This window comes from Mirounga angustirostris, unplaced genomic scaffold, assembly GCF_029215605.1.
Source record: "Mirounga angustirostris isolate CCGP_5_RB_7025 unplaced genomic scaffold, mMirAng1.0.hap1 SCAF_1, whole genome shotgun sequence".
NCBI lineage: Eukaryota > Metazoa > Chordata > Mammalia > Carnivora > Phocidae > Mirounga > Mirounga angustirostris.
In genome coordinates, this window is record NW_026991709.1 from 29,974,351 (window position 1) to 29,989,982 (window position 15,632).

Sequence of the window (15,632 nt, forward strand, 5' to 3'; positions counted from 1 at the left end):
TGCAAACACAATATATAATGCATTATGTCATAGACAACACTAATAGATACACACACAGAAACATATATTCAATTTTTATTTGTTGCAGAATGATCATTCATGTATATGTTTAGTTTGATAAATACTACAATGATTCTTAGTTGTTTTTCTCCCAGAACCACATAATTTGCATTCATCATGTCAATTTCTTTATGAAATACAGGGCTATTCATGAAATGCAGGGCTTTTCAATGCAGGGTTTTCCATATTGTCAGTACTTTGTCAAATGTGTTGATAAGCTTTTCCAACACAGTTCTACTTTTTGTTCCTTACTTTTGCTCATTTAAACTGGTTTTTAAAAATTCATGGTTCCTAATCTAAAGAATATATTATGTTTTTATCTGGAATTCACATTCTAAAATCCAAGACCATGTACCCTATATGTATAAAGCACACATAACATTTGACTTTTTAACTTTTGAGAAGTCCTTTTGAAACAGCATGAGTAGGGGCACCTGGTTGGCTCAGTTGGTTAAGTGTCTGCCTTTGGCTCGGTCATGGGTCCTGGGATGGAGCCCTGCATCAGGTTCTCTGCTCAGTGGGGAGTTGGCTTCTCCCTCTCTATCTCTCCTCCCCACCCCCCCGCTTGTGTTCTCACTCTCAAATAAATAAATAATATCTTTTAAAAAAAAGACAAAAGGGAGATAGCTAAGAAACAGCATGAGTAGACACTTGGGATTCTTGAATTTGGAACCAATGAGACTAACTAAGAGCTAGTTCTGGAATCAGCTTTGCCCCACTTGATAGATGAGATATAGTAACAATCTCTATTATATCTTATATTTAGTAATGATGTACCATTTGAATATTTGTTTTTAATTATTACTTGTGTTTGATTAATATTTATTTGAACAGGAATTATAGTCATTCAGAATATATTTGTTATATGAATGAATAAATGACTTTGAAGATGTGATTAATACATTATATATTGGTAGCTATCAATGAGGGATTTCCTATATGATCTTCCACTGTGCTTCAGTTTGGTCTGAAATGTTTTAATATGTTTCTACTAGTTAAACGTTTTATGAGATTTATCCCACGTGTCAGATATTGAATTCTTCCCAGTGCGATATTAGATTAAAAACAAATTCTCTGCCACCAACACCATCTTGGGCTCTTACATTCTTGACTTTGGCCCTTTTATGAGTGAACTATCATCCTCTTAACTGAATACTTTGTTCATTACTTTTAAACAGTGTGCTAATTTTTTAGTCTAAAGTCTTAACTATTTAAAAAATTCTTTGGGGTGGAGAAAATACTGACTGTTTTTAATAGCTTTATTTTGTTAAGCTTTTTGCTTGCAGTCTGTGTTTTCATTTTTATTTAGTCCACATAACTTTCTATTTTCCCTTAGAGAGTCCAAATACTTTATAATTCCCACTTTGATTTTCATTTGACCCATGGGTTGTTTAGAAGTATATTATTTAATTTCCAAATATTTGGAGATTCTCCAGGTATTTTTCTTTTATTGATTTCTAATTTAATTCCATTGTGGTCAGAAAAATTATTTTGTAAGTCATGAATCATTTTGAATTTATTTAGACATACTTTATGAACTAGGATATAGTTCATCTCAATAAATGTTCCTTATATGCTTGACAAGAATATTCTGCTTTTGGGTAGAGTGTTCTACAAATATCAATTAGGTCAATTTGGTTGATAGTATTATTCAAATCTTATATATTATTAGTGATTTTCTGTCAAAATGTTCTATCAATGGTTAAGAGCAGGGTACTGAATTATCTGATTCTAATTATGGAATTGTATATAATATTTATTATGTTAGGTTTTATTATATGACAAAATGCCTTTTCTTGTGTCATCTACATGTTACCATCTACATGTAAGGTATTTGGATAGTGCATTTTTATTACAATGTTTTACTATAGTTTGCCATGCTATAGTTTATCATTCGAGCAACTTTATAAAACCAAGGAAAAATGAGTTGAAGAAGATGGATTTTATTTTCCACTAAATATTATAGTTGATACATAGTTGAACCACTTCAGATTTTTAGAATATTTAAAACACTACCTAATGCATATACTAAAAAGCACTCACTGTGTTAAGTGACTTCAAATTAATCATTAAGAAATTTATAAGAAAATAATAAGAAAAAACTACCTAAATAGGCATTTAATTCATATAAATAGAAGTATTTATACCAAAGGAGTTGGGATATTTTAGAAAATATTTTATATCCCAAAGAGGTAAACCATTTTAAAGTGTTCTTACCATTTTATACAGTTATTTGTAAACTTTTTATGTTTTTAAAAGTTCCAAACTTAACAGAAAATTTCAAATAGTGCATTAGTGCACATATGACCTTCAATTTGATTCACAAATTAACATTTTAACAGGCTTATTTTAGCATCCTCTATTCATGTATATATTAATATGTTACTATTGTTATTGACTCATTTGATGGCAAACTGCAGACAACATATTCCCTTACTCTAAGTAATTCAAAGGTTATCTCCTAATAACAAGTATAATCTGTTTCATAGCCACAGTGTAGTCAAATTCAGGATATTTAACATTCACGCCATACTACCTAATATCCAGTCCGTATCTAAATTTTGCCAGTTGTCCTGATAACATACCTTATGGCATTTTTTTCCATCTAAGATCCACTTAAGGATCAGACTTTGAATTTAGTTGAATTGTCTCCTTCATGTTCTTTAACTTGGAGGATTTTCCAGACTATCTGTGCAGTGTTCTTAAAGGGGCAATATTTTCTACCTAATGATTGTGAATGCACATGCTGTCCAGTATTCAAAAAATAGCTTAGCTTAAATCCACTTTTTGAGATTTGGCATAAAAATGCCACATGCTTTCTGGAATAAAAGAGAGTCTAGCATTTAAGTAGTTAGAATGTGCTCTGAAAAAGAATAGTTCGAGTCTTTTAGAGGATTCGATTATAGACCTGCCTTGGTATCTTAAGAGCAGTCAATCCTTTTAGCTCCTGTCAAAATGACATTGTATGAATCACCATGTAAATAAAGTTACTCTATAATCACTGGGGATAGTTTTTAAATCATCGTCTTCTTAATTTTTTTTTTTTTTAAATTCTGATGTGTCCTTTGTTGATCTAGATCCAGAAACTACAACAACGCTGGCATGGCCTTGTTGTTCAGTGCTGGAGCTCTGGAGGCAGGCTGATTTTTAATTCTTACTCTACCCCTTATTAGCTGGGGATTGTTGGATAGGCTCTTTAAAATCATTAATTTCAGTTTCTTCACCTGTAAATATAGTGGATAAAAATAGTACCCCCTCCAGTATGAACTTTGTGCACTGAATGGCACTTGGTATGTGTTCAATAACCATTAGCTATTATTAGTTTATAAAACCACCAAACTAAGGTCGTTTCTTAAATATTTGAACATTCTGCTTTACTGTGACTGGAAGCCATCATATACACAATCTACATTTTCTTTAATGTAAAATGCTTTAAAAAAGAAAAATGACATCATTAATACATGTAAATTACAGAGCATGGGAAAGTAGTCACCCAAATAATTACTTTTGAAAATATAAAAAGGAGGGCGCCTGGGTAGCTCAGTTGGTTAAGCGACTGCCTTCGGCTCAGGTCATGATCCTGGAGTCCCGGGATCGAGTCCCGCATCGGGCTCCCTGCTCAGTGGAGAGCCTGCTTCTGCCTCTCTCTCTGCCTGCCTCTCTGCCTACTTGTGCTTTCTCTCTGTGTGTCAAATAAATAAATTAAAAAAATCTTTAAAAAAAAAAAGAAAATATAAAAAGGAAAAAAATCTCACAGCAAGAATTCCCTAAATGCAAAGAGGAATTAAATATTGAGAACTAAAATGCAAATTAAATTAAAGTATTTCATGGGACAATATGCTAAGCACTGCAGGAATTCAATGGGACACAAACCTTGGACCCATCCATGGTAGAATTTAAAGTCTAGTTGATGAAATAAGGCACACAGGAAAATATAAGAATTTGTTGAGTTAGTACTGCTAAGGAAACTAACTGAATATTAGCACTACACAGCAGTGATTGTTATAAAATTTGAACAGAGACAATGCCATCATGGATTTAATACTAAAGAAAAGGCTCTACAGAAGGACTGGGGAATTGGTTTGGACTTTGAAAATAGGTAAGATTCCAATAAGAGGAAAAAGGAAGAAATTAGGAAGGAATGGGTACTGGGTATCCCATTCAGGGAAATGAAGATACATAAACACACACACACACACACACAAAAGCACAAAGGAATAAATCAGTCCATTTCAAGCAAAGCGTTTGTTTGGGTAAAAGTAACTAGCAATGTTGGAGAATAGAACTGATCCAGATTCTAAGGGATTGATACTTCATTCTGTAGATGATCATACTAATAAAAAATTCTGAAGTAGGAAAATGTCATCATGCACAGTTCCTGAGTTGTATACATCTGGAGTTTTTGGTTCAAGTCTTGCTAAAATAAGAAAAAGAAAATATTGGAATTGTAATAAGAGCTCAAATATTCCAAGGGAAATTTAAAGACAAAGGGGCAGGATTTGGGAAGCCCCAGACACAGGAGAAGTAGGAATTATAGGAGAGTATTCATAAGTATGTTCCAGTTGGGACCCCCTTTTTGCTTGGGGCCTCTCTAATTAAAAAAAACAAACCCCAACTATTTTTTCTACTTTTGTGACACTTGCCCAAGATTCTAAGTCCCTGAAGGGAATGTCTCTCATGGGTCGGATATAAACCACATGCCCACTCCTTAGCTATATCTAAGTGGTGAGTAGAAAGCTCTGATCCTTTCTGTTACAGTAGTAGAAGGAAGGCAGCTGGATTTCACAGTATCAAGACTACACATAGTGAGCAGAGATAATTTTCTAACAGAAATAGGGGTTGTGTTAGGAACAGAAGAGGGGTGATGTAAACCAGGTAGCCAAAAAAAGGAAATGTCTACAACATAAAAAAACAACATTTTAGAGAACTAAGATCTTGTAGCACTGTGCATGAGCCACTGGAACAGAGAAGAACCAGATAGAAACAATTACAGACTCGTACTATCCCAGATATGTGATAGCATTCTGGACTCAGAGATACATGTGACCCCAGATGACAGAGCTTCTGACTTCCATACACAGATTTCTAGCACTCTGCTGTGCACCTGAACAGAATTCCTCTGCATTTTTCAGTGTCCCTAAAATTTGGTCTTTATGATTCCTATAAGCTAAAAGCACAAATATAAAAGGGGAAGCAAGATGGAAGATATGGAATGCACAGTTGTAGCAAAGCTACAGTAAACTGGCCAGCATTCATGGAATTTGTTTGGATGAGGGCCAGCAAATTGCTTTTTTGTTGTTGTTAGGAGAGAACATTAACAATTCTGACATCCCTGTCTTCTCTTTTTACTGTACATGTAATAAATCCAATTTCATCAGCCTTGAAAGTGCTAATAAAAGATAAATGGTAGCTTTATAAAAGGCACCACATAGGAACATATCACAGAAAGGACCATTGGTAGTTTTTTTCATGCCACTTAATTCAGCATATATGAGAAAAAGGAGGATTAGACATTTCTAAATGGTCAAGATGAAAGGACATCTTTCATACATAAATCTAAAAATATTTTCCGAAGGCGAATTAAAAGTACAATTTAATACGAATTTGTGTCTGGCAGCTAGCTAGAAGTTGTCTATTTGCTGCAGCTGATGTCTATCAGACTCAGAGGCGCAGTGTGTACCAGCTGAAGTCTGTCGACAGGGAGACCAGCAGAAGGGCAACATGATAGTCAAAACAGGATGAAACCACAGTCTAAACAAGATGACGTGAGCATTTGTGCAATTAACAGCATCAGCAAAAGGAAAGTTGGGTTTGGAATATTCTGCCGGGAATCCCAAAAAGGCAGAATGCTTATTTTGCCACAATAATGTTATGTTATATCTGGCTAAACAGAAGCAAAGGCATGATGGGAAACTCTGCATAGACAGTGGTAAAGGGTAGAGGAGAAGCTGATGACAAAGTCTAAGACTGGAAACCTTACCATAGCTGTTGCTATTGGAAGCAGAACCCGCTTCAAATCTAATATTCATGCCATCACTCATCTATAGGTAGAGATTGTCTGTTGGTTGCTAACTTTGTGTCAGGCATTGTACTGGCTTTTTATTATTCATTATTTGATTTAATGTTTAAAACAATGTGTGTGGACCACATTATTAATCGCATTTCACAGATGACGACAAAACCACAAAGGCAGAGTTTTAAACACCACTGTAGTGGAACGACCAAGAACTGGTAGACAAATCTAAGCTGAAATACCAGTTCTGCTGTGCATGAACTCTAGGGATTTTATGTAAACCACCGTATTTTTCTGGACTTGATAACTCTTAAATAAAATATAAACTTTGGACATGTATTAGGGTTAAAAGAGATTATTTACTGCTTTTCACACGATGCTTGATATGATGTACGTATTCAATAAACGGTGGAATAGATATTATTGTGCTTATTGGGAGTAGCACATTAAAGGTGCTTTATAAATACATCCTCATTTATGTAATTTTCCACAGAAACTCAGATTGCTAAGAATACTAGAAACTGGGTGATGGGCATTGAGGGAAGGCACGTGATGTAATGAGCACTAGGCATTATATACAACTGATGAATAACTGAACCCTACCTCTGAAACTAATGATACAGTAGAGGTTAATAAATTGAATTTAAAAAAACAATAATAGTAATTGAAGCTAGTAATTATAGTTGCTAACCATAGGCACAGTGCTAAGGATCTCCTATGCGTTGTCTCATTTCATTGTTCTAACTCTTTATGAGTGAGTTATTGTCTGCATTTAACTGCTCAAGGACAGAGGCCATGGAGGTTTTGATCCCAAGTGATAATTTTACTTAGAGCTTCTCCTTCTCCAACCCAATGTTAATTCCATCTGTCTATTCGTTCCATAGATTTAAAGATAACAAAAATAGATAACGTTGTTTACCATTAATCTAGCAAGCAGAAGGTGCGTCAATCTTTATGGCATTTTCATTTAACGTATCTTATAATTAATATTTTATAATTAGTTATATTTGTTTTTTAAATGCCCTCAATTATAGCCTTTGCTCACAATTTTGTCCTTAATGATGATTTTAATAGTAATATTTTTAAAAAGGTAGAGCGTTTATTAATATCAGGTTTTATTCAAAACCTGCTTCCAGAAGAAGTTTTGAGAGGTACCATAGGATTCAAAATAGAGTACTAGCCCATCTATAGTGCATTACATTGTTTCTCCAGTAAATATTTTATGAGTATTAACGAGAAATTTAAAGCATTACTTCCTCTTGACAGGAATACAGGGGCACTGACCTCTGTGGGTAGTGCCATTTTGCTTAGTTCAGTTTCCTTAGCTACTTCTTGAGGACACAGGCATAATTCCCAGTACATTATATTCTTATTGAACTATTCAGATTTGCAAGATTTTTAATATCAAAACTTTTGTCATGGTTTAAAGATTTGGTGGAATACACCTTCTTCCTGTGTCTAAGACCTTGCTGCTACTTGAGAGCAGAATAAACATAATCTGGGGGCTTATTAGAAATGCAGAATGTGGGGCCACACCCCAGATCTGATGAATTAATACCTGCATTTTTCCAAGATCCCCAGGTGAATGGTCTGTACATTAATATCTTAAAAGCAATGTTCTAGAAACCACAAGCAGTAAAAAGCTATGCTTTTGTTGGATGTATACTGAGAATAGGGGAAGATTTAGGATACCCTAATCTTGTAGCAAGAAGAGTTTGATTGCAGGAGAAAAAAGAAGAAAAATAAAAGACCTGATATCCTGTCAGGTGCAGAAAAAATGGTAGAATTGTTGAATAGTATCATCTGTTAAATATAGAAGTTATAAATTTAATGGATTTAGGTTATTTTATTGACTTAGTGAAGTTAATTTCCTTAGAAGTATTCTGGCTCCTTGTTGCTAAGGGACTTTGGCATCTTTGTTTGTTTGTTTGTTTCCCCAACACTTACATTATTTGCATAAATAGCATGTTTATTTAGGGTTAAAATGCCTCATGTAACATTGTTTGCAATTGAGTAAATATTAGTTAGTTTGGATGCAACTGTTATAAATGATAGTATAATTTTTTGGGAATATAATATGGTTTTCTAATCTTCCTGAACAGATTTCATATTACCAAGCAATTTTTTTATAAATTCTTCTGGATCAGTGAAATTATCATGCCAATAAATCAGGATATGTAGAAAGATCTGTGTATGTAGTAAACCACATATGCAAATTAAACTACTTTATCAAGAGAAATTATTTTTCACATCAAGGCTGTGGGGTTCAGATCATGGAGCAGTAATAAGTGAAAACCATAAATAGTTTTGTTTTGTTTTGTTTTGTTTTGTTTTGTTTTGAGAAAAATGCTTAAATTATTAAATTTAACATTACATGTTTAAGTCTCTGCCTTTTCCTCAGCAGTTTTTCTCTGAGCCTTACTTATACCTGGATCTCATTAGTTCCATAAGTGTTTTATCCCAAATAGGATTTGGGGGTTCCAATTTCATATACCTTATAATATGCCTACATCTATATACCGAAAGCTATCTGTGTCTCTGGAAAGCAGAAGTTGCCATCAATTTGTATAGGATTCTATTTTCCTTTCTCAGCATTCAATCTAGAAGTTTGACTTTTCCACCAGTGTCTACTTCTTTTGCCTAAGACTAAAGGAGAAATAAAAACCTAAGTCTTTATCCACTAGCAATATAACGATGTATTTACTTCATTAGAAAGATCAACAGAGTAGAGGCTTTAGGCTAGTAAAAACAATGAATTAGGGATAGCAGATTGAAGGAGAAGGAGAGGGAGAGGAGGAAAGGGAGGAGGAGAAGGAGGAGAAGAAAGAGAAAGTTGGAGGAGGAGGAAGAGGAAAGGAAAGAGGAGAAGAGTAGGAGGAGAAAGAGAAAAAAGAAGGAAGAAGAGGAGGAGGAGAAGGAGAAGAGGAGGAAAAAGAGAAGAAGGAAAAGACGGAGGAGATGAAGAGAAAGAAAAGACCAACTATTAAACCAGAAAGGCCCTCTAAAAGATTTTTTTTAAGATTTACCTATTTATTTTAGAGAGAGATAGAGAGCCTGAGCAGGAGGGGCAGAGGGAGAGGGAGAACAAGAATCTCAAGCAGACTCTGAACTGAGCACGGAGCCCAACGTGGGGCCTCATCTCACGACCCCAAGATCACGACCCAAGCTAAAACCAAGAATCAGACACTTAACTGACTACACCACCCAGGCACCCCTGAAAGATCTTTTCGACAATATCTAAATTGTTTGTAGTCTGGACCTTATATGAATATTCTCAGATTCTCAGATTGATGAACATATAGTCATCTTTATTTTTTTTTTAAACTTAGAAAATCAAAGATTTCATAGCCTGGCAGAACCTAATAACCTTGACTTAAAACAATAGTTAAAACTCCAATACCATAGTTAACAAAATGTAACTTTGGGTTTTTTTAGCAATTTAAAAATGCTTACTCTTCATCTGTGTTCTCGAAATGATCTTAACATTTTTAAATATATTTTTATTTTTATTTTATAATTTTTAATTTTTTTAATTTTTTAAAAGATTTTATTTATTTATTTGACAGAGAGAGACACAGTGAGAGAGGGTCCACTCTCAGGGGGAGTGGGAAAGGAAGAAGCAGGTTTCCCACAGAGCAGGGAGCCCGATGCAGGGCTCTATCCCAGGACCCTGGGATCATGACCTGAGCCGAAGGCAGACGCTTAACGACTAAGCCACCCAGCTACCCCGGTTAAGACATTTTAAAAAATGAAATGGTTTTTAAGCCCTTCTGATAGAGTACATTATCTAAAAATCTTAAAATGTTTAAACTTCTGAAAATTCTATACAATGTGAATAAAATGTCTATAATTTGACTATTACCTTTATAAAAATTATTTTCAAAAATCAACAGTAGTACACAGTGATTTAAATTTACTATGTGTTTTTACATAAATTACCCCGATTATTTTTATTGAGTTTAACTAGACATTATTAGCATCTCCATTTTTCAAGTGAGATTCAGAGATACAGAATAGCTTAACCCAAGATCTCAAGGTTAGTAAGTGTGGAACTTGGATTCAATCCCAGGTCTCCAGTTCCAAATCCTTTGTCCACACCATCATAACTATTATTACCTCATTTAAGTAACTAAGTCTCTTGCTTCCTTTAAAACTTAAAGTACATCGGGTACCCAAATTTGACTTTTTACTCCATTCTCTATGGTGCTTCAAACTTTCTTCAAACATATTTATACATAGACAGCATTTCTTCAGTTTTATGTTCCCTTAACTTTTTTTTCAAATAATCCAATGACCTTTATATGTTCCTCTTAAATTCTATCATAACTAATTCTGAAAACTTGTAGAATTTTTTAAGGTTATTTTATATTCTCATTCTTTTCTTCTGTTGTGCTGGAGATGTCCCTCTCCATAACTTACCTGCTAAACTGATGACCATGTCCGTGATTCAATCATCAAAGTCACTGATTATAATTCTTAATAGTGGATCTGGAAATAACCATTGTGGAACATGACTTATGTCACCTGAATTTGGCAATGGGCAATCAAATACAACGCATTGCCTATAATCCTATAGCTCTGTGCTGTAACCTAATGGTGTTTGAAACAAGGCAGTATATCTCAATTTAGTGATGAATTTTGGCATGTGGTATGGAACCAAAACTTTAAGAAATAAAATTGTATTGGGTCTATTGCTTTTCCTTAATTGGTCACATTTGTCATTCTATGATAGATGCAATTGATCATAAAGAATATATAGACATAGATACAGATACAGATTTAGATACTAGGTACACATATTTACCTTACTGGGGATTAACAAAGTAGTTATCCTTTCACACTGGTAATTAACAGAATAGCTATTCTTTGCACATATACTAGTCCCTGAAAGAAATATTTTACATAGATTGCTTACATCTTGTTGCAATGAATATGATATTCTGTCCAAATTTCACCATGCAGACATTCTTACCATTGGTACTAGCTGGATTATGTTCATAATGTACATATGGTAAACATCTTAACATTTTTAGAAATCTAAAAACCTGAAAAGTGAATGGATTTCTTGTGTTTCCACATTTGTTTCTCCAAATGATAGTTTGAAGAGGCAATACAGTAATCCCCCCTTATCCACAGGGGTTTGTTCCAAGATCCCAGTGGATGCTTGAAACTGCAGATAGTACCAAACCATGTATATGCCCTGAATATATATATATATATACATATATATATATATACACACACACACATATATGATATATGATATATAAATATATATGTCATATGCCTATGACATATAAATATATATATACCTATGATAAAGCTTAATTTATAAGGCAGGCACAGTAAGAAATTAAGAATAAATAATAATAACATAGAACAATTATAACAATATACTGTAATAAAAGTTGTACGAATGAGGTCTCTCAAAATACCTTCTTGTACTACACTCACTTTTCTTTTGATGATGTCCGATGATAAAATGCCTACATGATGAGAGGAAGTGAGGTGAATGACACAGACATTGTGACGTAGCATTAGGCTACTACTGACCTATATGGGCCTCTCCTCCTCAAAGGGAGGATCAGATATCCGCTTTTAGACCACAGTTGACCACAGCTAACTGAAACTATGGAAATGAAAACCAAGAAAAAGGGGCACTATTGTAATTTGATTTACTATTAATGCTGGCACCTTGTTATTCTCAATACTCATTATGTTGTCTGGGCCAAAAGTGGTTTGGGAATATTTTTACTCTTTATGTTTGTACCTATTTAGTGGCTCTTTTGAGGTCACATATGCTAAAATAGCCTATGTGCTTAAGCTCAATGAACTATTCATGATTCCTTATTCTTTTTTTGAGTCATTATAATTAAAAACTTCAAAATTAGCTCTCTACATGTTCCCTGTCAATACACTAGCAGACAAAGACAGTCGATCTATAACATATTCTCAGTGATCATTGCAGTCTGCTTTTTGACCAATACTGGTCTGTTTCTATAATTTAGTGCTAATGCTGGTAGGTCTTGTGATTCACATCTTTCCTGGAACTTAATTAAATAATTGAACAACAATCAACTTATTCACTCTCTGTGGCCCCACAAGCTGGAAATGTCAATAATAATTCTCCTTTACAGAAGCAAATTCAGTGTTAATTTAGAGCTATTGGTCTGCTTTGTTAAATATGCCAAATGCACACTTGGCTGTGTCTACTTGGTTGATTCACTACTGTACAAGAGTTTGTTTTTTCTCATATATCTTTTTTTATTAGAAGAAGATGAGACATAATACGCACACTGTTCCTTGTTACATATTCAGAAGTAGAAAAATAACATTTAAATACACTGACGATAGTTTTCTAGAAGTAATTACATAAGGAATACTGGTCTCTAATCTCATTTAAAATAAATGAACGCTTTTTAAAAGACATTGAAATAATATTTATCATAGTTTGAAGGCTAGGGCAGTGTTGATGCCAGAATGTGCCCGACCGGCTACCAGAACAGGTTGATCAGGCCAGGCTTGAGTCAGTTTACCTTGTCTCTAGATAGGGTTCTCATTTTGCTCATTTGGAAACTACATGTTACCAGTACACAGAAAGTATCACACTCCATGAAATGTACATGAGACTAGGGGTTGAATCAAAATGACTATTAATTTTAATGAAAGATAACTGGAAAGGAGACTACATACTTGTGTTTGGAGATTGCCATATAGTCTGTGTATAAAAGTAATACTGAAGAAATGTTTTCTTATAAGAAATGTACTTGAGTGAGCTTAGAGAAGGAAACCAGAAATTTAGATGATCTGAAAAGTCATCCTCAGCTAGGAGAGCAATAGACACTCTACAGCCTTTGTCATTGCAACTGGGTATTCTGTCTGGCAACTGAAAGCTCTCAACATGGTTCAAAGCTTGATATTTTCTGTTTTTTTTTTTTTTTTTTCAGAATATTCTTCTTTCAGTGACTTATTGTTAAGAAAAATGAATATAATTATTGTGTGCGGGTTCCAAAGTATTCAGCCAGCTTGTGACAAAGCTTGTACTAATACGTGGTAAATGGTAGTGTAAGACTGCGAAATTTCCTTTCCTAGCAAGAACTGTAATGTATTCAGAGATTATGTATTTTTATTTTTATTTTACTTTTCTTAGTATTAAATGTTCTTTCAGTCATGAAATTAAGATGAGAGATGACAAGAGGTTTTTTTTAGTGATTTCATTAGCAAAATAAAAATTGGAAACATTGTGATGGTCCCAGAATTAAAGAAAAAAAGATTTAGTTGCAATAAAAATATCAGTCTGGACACTCCCAGCCTCCATCATTACTTCCTCATGCTTTAGCTTAGAACCAGTATTACATAAAGCAGCACCTCGTCTTTGGATTCATGTGGGTGTTTTTGTTGTGGTGGTTCCAGACAAAACACTTTGGTCACCTAATTATTATATACTGCGCAAGGGAAGTCACTTCTAGGAATAAATCTGGTGTTGAATTAAATTAGTTACGAGTTCTGGGATGCCTCAGAGTCTCTGCCATGTCGTGGTATACCTGTAAATGGTGCTGTTTAACGTTTAGACGACAGGATGGAGAAGAGGGCAACTTGATTTGTAACACTGATGATTCCCGTGGTGTGAATACTACTGCCATGATGAATTTCAAGTGACCAACATGAAATCTCGTCCCCGATCGTGGTCGTGAGAAGAGATGTGCACAATCAGCCCAACAAGCTGGTACAAGCTTCAGAAACCACTGCCCCAGTGTATCTAACTATTTTAGTTTTATTAGTTTAATTAGAAGCATCTCAACAGTTTCCATTTGGTAACATCTGCCACATCTGGGAAGGGAGCAGATGACCTGCAGCAGATGATCCAGGCCATGGTGGATAACGTGTGCTGGCAGATGTCTCTGGACCGAAAGACCAGGGCACTGAAACAGCTGCAGGGCTGTCTGTGGAGAGCAGCATTCACAGCTGGGGGCCTGAAAACAGAGTTCTTTGAAGATGTAGCTCCCGCAGTCAGGAAATGGACCGAGGCTGGAATGAAGGTGTATATCTCTTCTTCAGGGAGTATAGAGGCCCAGAAGCTATCATTTGGCCATTCTACAAAGAGAGATATTCTTTTTTTTTTTTTTTTAAGATTATTTATTTATTTATTAGAGAGTGAGCAGGAGAGAAACAGCATGAGAGGGGAGAGGGTCAGAGGGAGAAGCAGGCTCCCCGCTGAGCCGGGAGCCCGATGTGGGACTCGATCCCAGGACCCCGGGATCATGACCTGAGCCGAAGGCAGTCGCTTAACCAACTGAGCCACCCAGGCGCCCAAAGAGAGATATTCTTGAGCTTGATGATGGTCACTTTGAGACCAAGATTGGACACAAAGTGGAGAGAGTTACCAAAAGATTGCCAACAGCCATCGGTGCTCAACCAACAACATCTTGTTTCTGACAGACGTGACTCTAGAGGCCAGTGCTTCTGAGGACGCAGGTGTGCATGTCGCTGTAGTGGTGAGACCTGGCAATATGGGGCTGACAGATGATGAAAAGACTAACCACAGCCTCATCACATCCCTTGGCGAATTGCCCCTGCCTTCCTCAACCTAGTGTTGTGAGGAAGACTAATCTGTCCTCACTGAGTTGTCCCTGTAGTTTAGTTTTATTCTAATGGTAAAAGTAACTTACTTTATCTTTTTTAAAATTTACTTATTTATTTGCGAGAGAGAGAGAGAGAGCGCAGGAGCAGGGGGGAGGGGTAGAGGGAAAAGCAGACTCCCCGCTGACCCGGGTGCCCAACGTGGGACTCGATCCCAGGACCCTAGGATCATGACCTGAGCTGAGGGCAGACGCTTAACTGACTGAGCCACCCAGGAGCCCTAAAACTAATTTACTTTAAAAAGATATATGTACACACCCACATGGGCATGCAAATGTATATATGTGTATGTTTACATTGCCTTCCACAGGCATCTACGTGAAAAAAAATCTCAGTTCAGTGAAAAGAAAACTTATTTGAAGACGCTTTCTATGCAGAAATTGTTTGAAACCACAGCTCTCACCCTTACTGAGGGCAAAATGCAGCTGGCAGAACTACTGCAGTGCAGATCAGACGAGTTAGGTTTCTCAAGCTGTGTGCCAGAATGGAAAGGTAAGTTTGAGAAGTTATTCAGAAGCCTTGTTGTTTTAAAACTGGGAGTAGTTCACAGACTTATTCCTATAATAATTCATTTCTCTTTTATTTTTTTTTTTTAAGATTTTATTTATTTATTTGAGAGAGAGAGAATGAGAGACAGAGAGCACGAGAGGGAGGAGGGTCAGAGGGAGAAGCAGACTCCCTGCCGAGCAGAGAGCCCGATGCGGGACTCGATCCTGGGACTCCAGGATCATGACCTGAGCCGAAGGCAGTCGCTTAACCAACTGAGCCACCCAGGCGCCCCTCATTTCTCTTTTAAATTAACAAAGATTGCAACGGCTGAATTTCAAAACATTAGCCTCTCTCCGTACAAAACACAAAGCTATTTGATTCTACTCCAAAAGAGAGCAAAATGGGGAAAGGAAACTCATTTGAGTCTGGA

At 35.6% G+C, this 15,632-nt stretch overlaps 1 pseudogene; it reads left to right on the forward strand.

The window, feature by feature from the left end:
• The first annotated feature begins 13,908 nt into the window (after positions 1-13,908).
• Positions 13,909-14,664, forward strand: LOC123863292 (enolase-phosphatase E1-like; annotated as a pseudogene).
• The last annotated feature ends 968 nt before the right edge of the window (positions 14,665-15,632 follow it).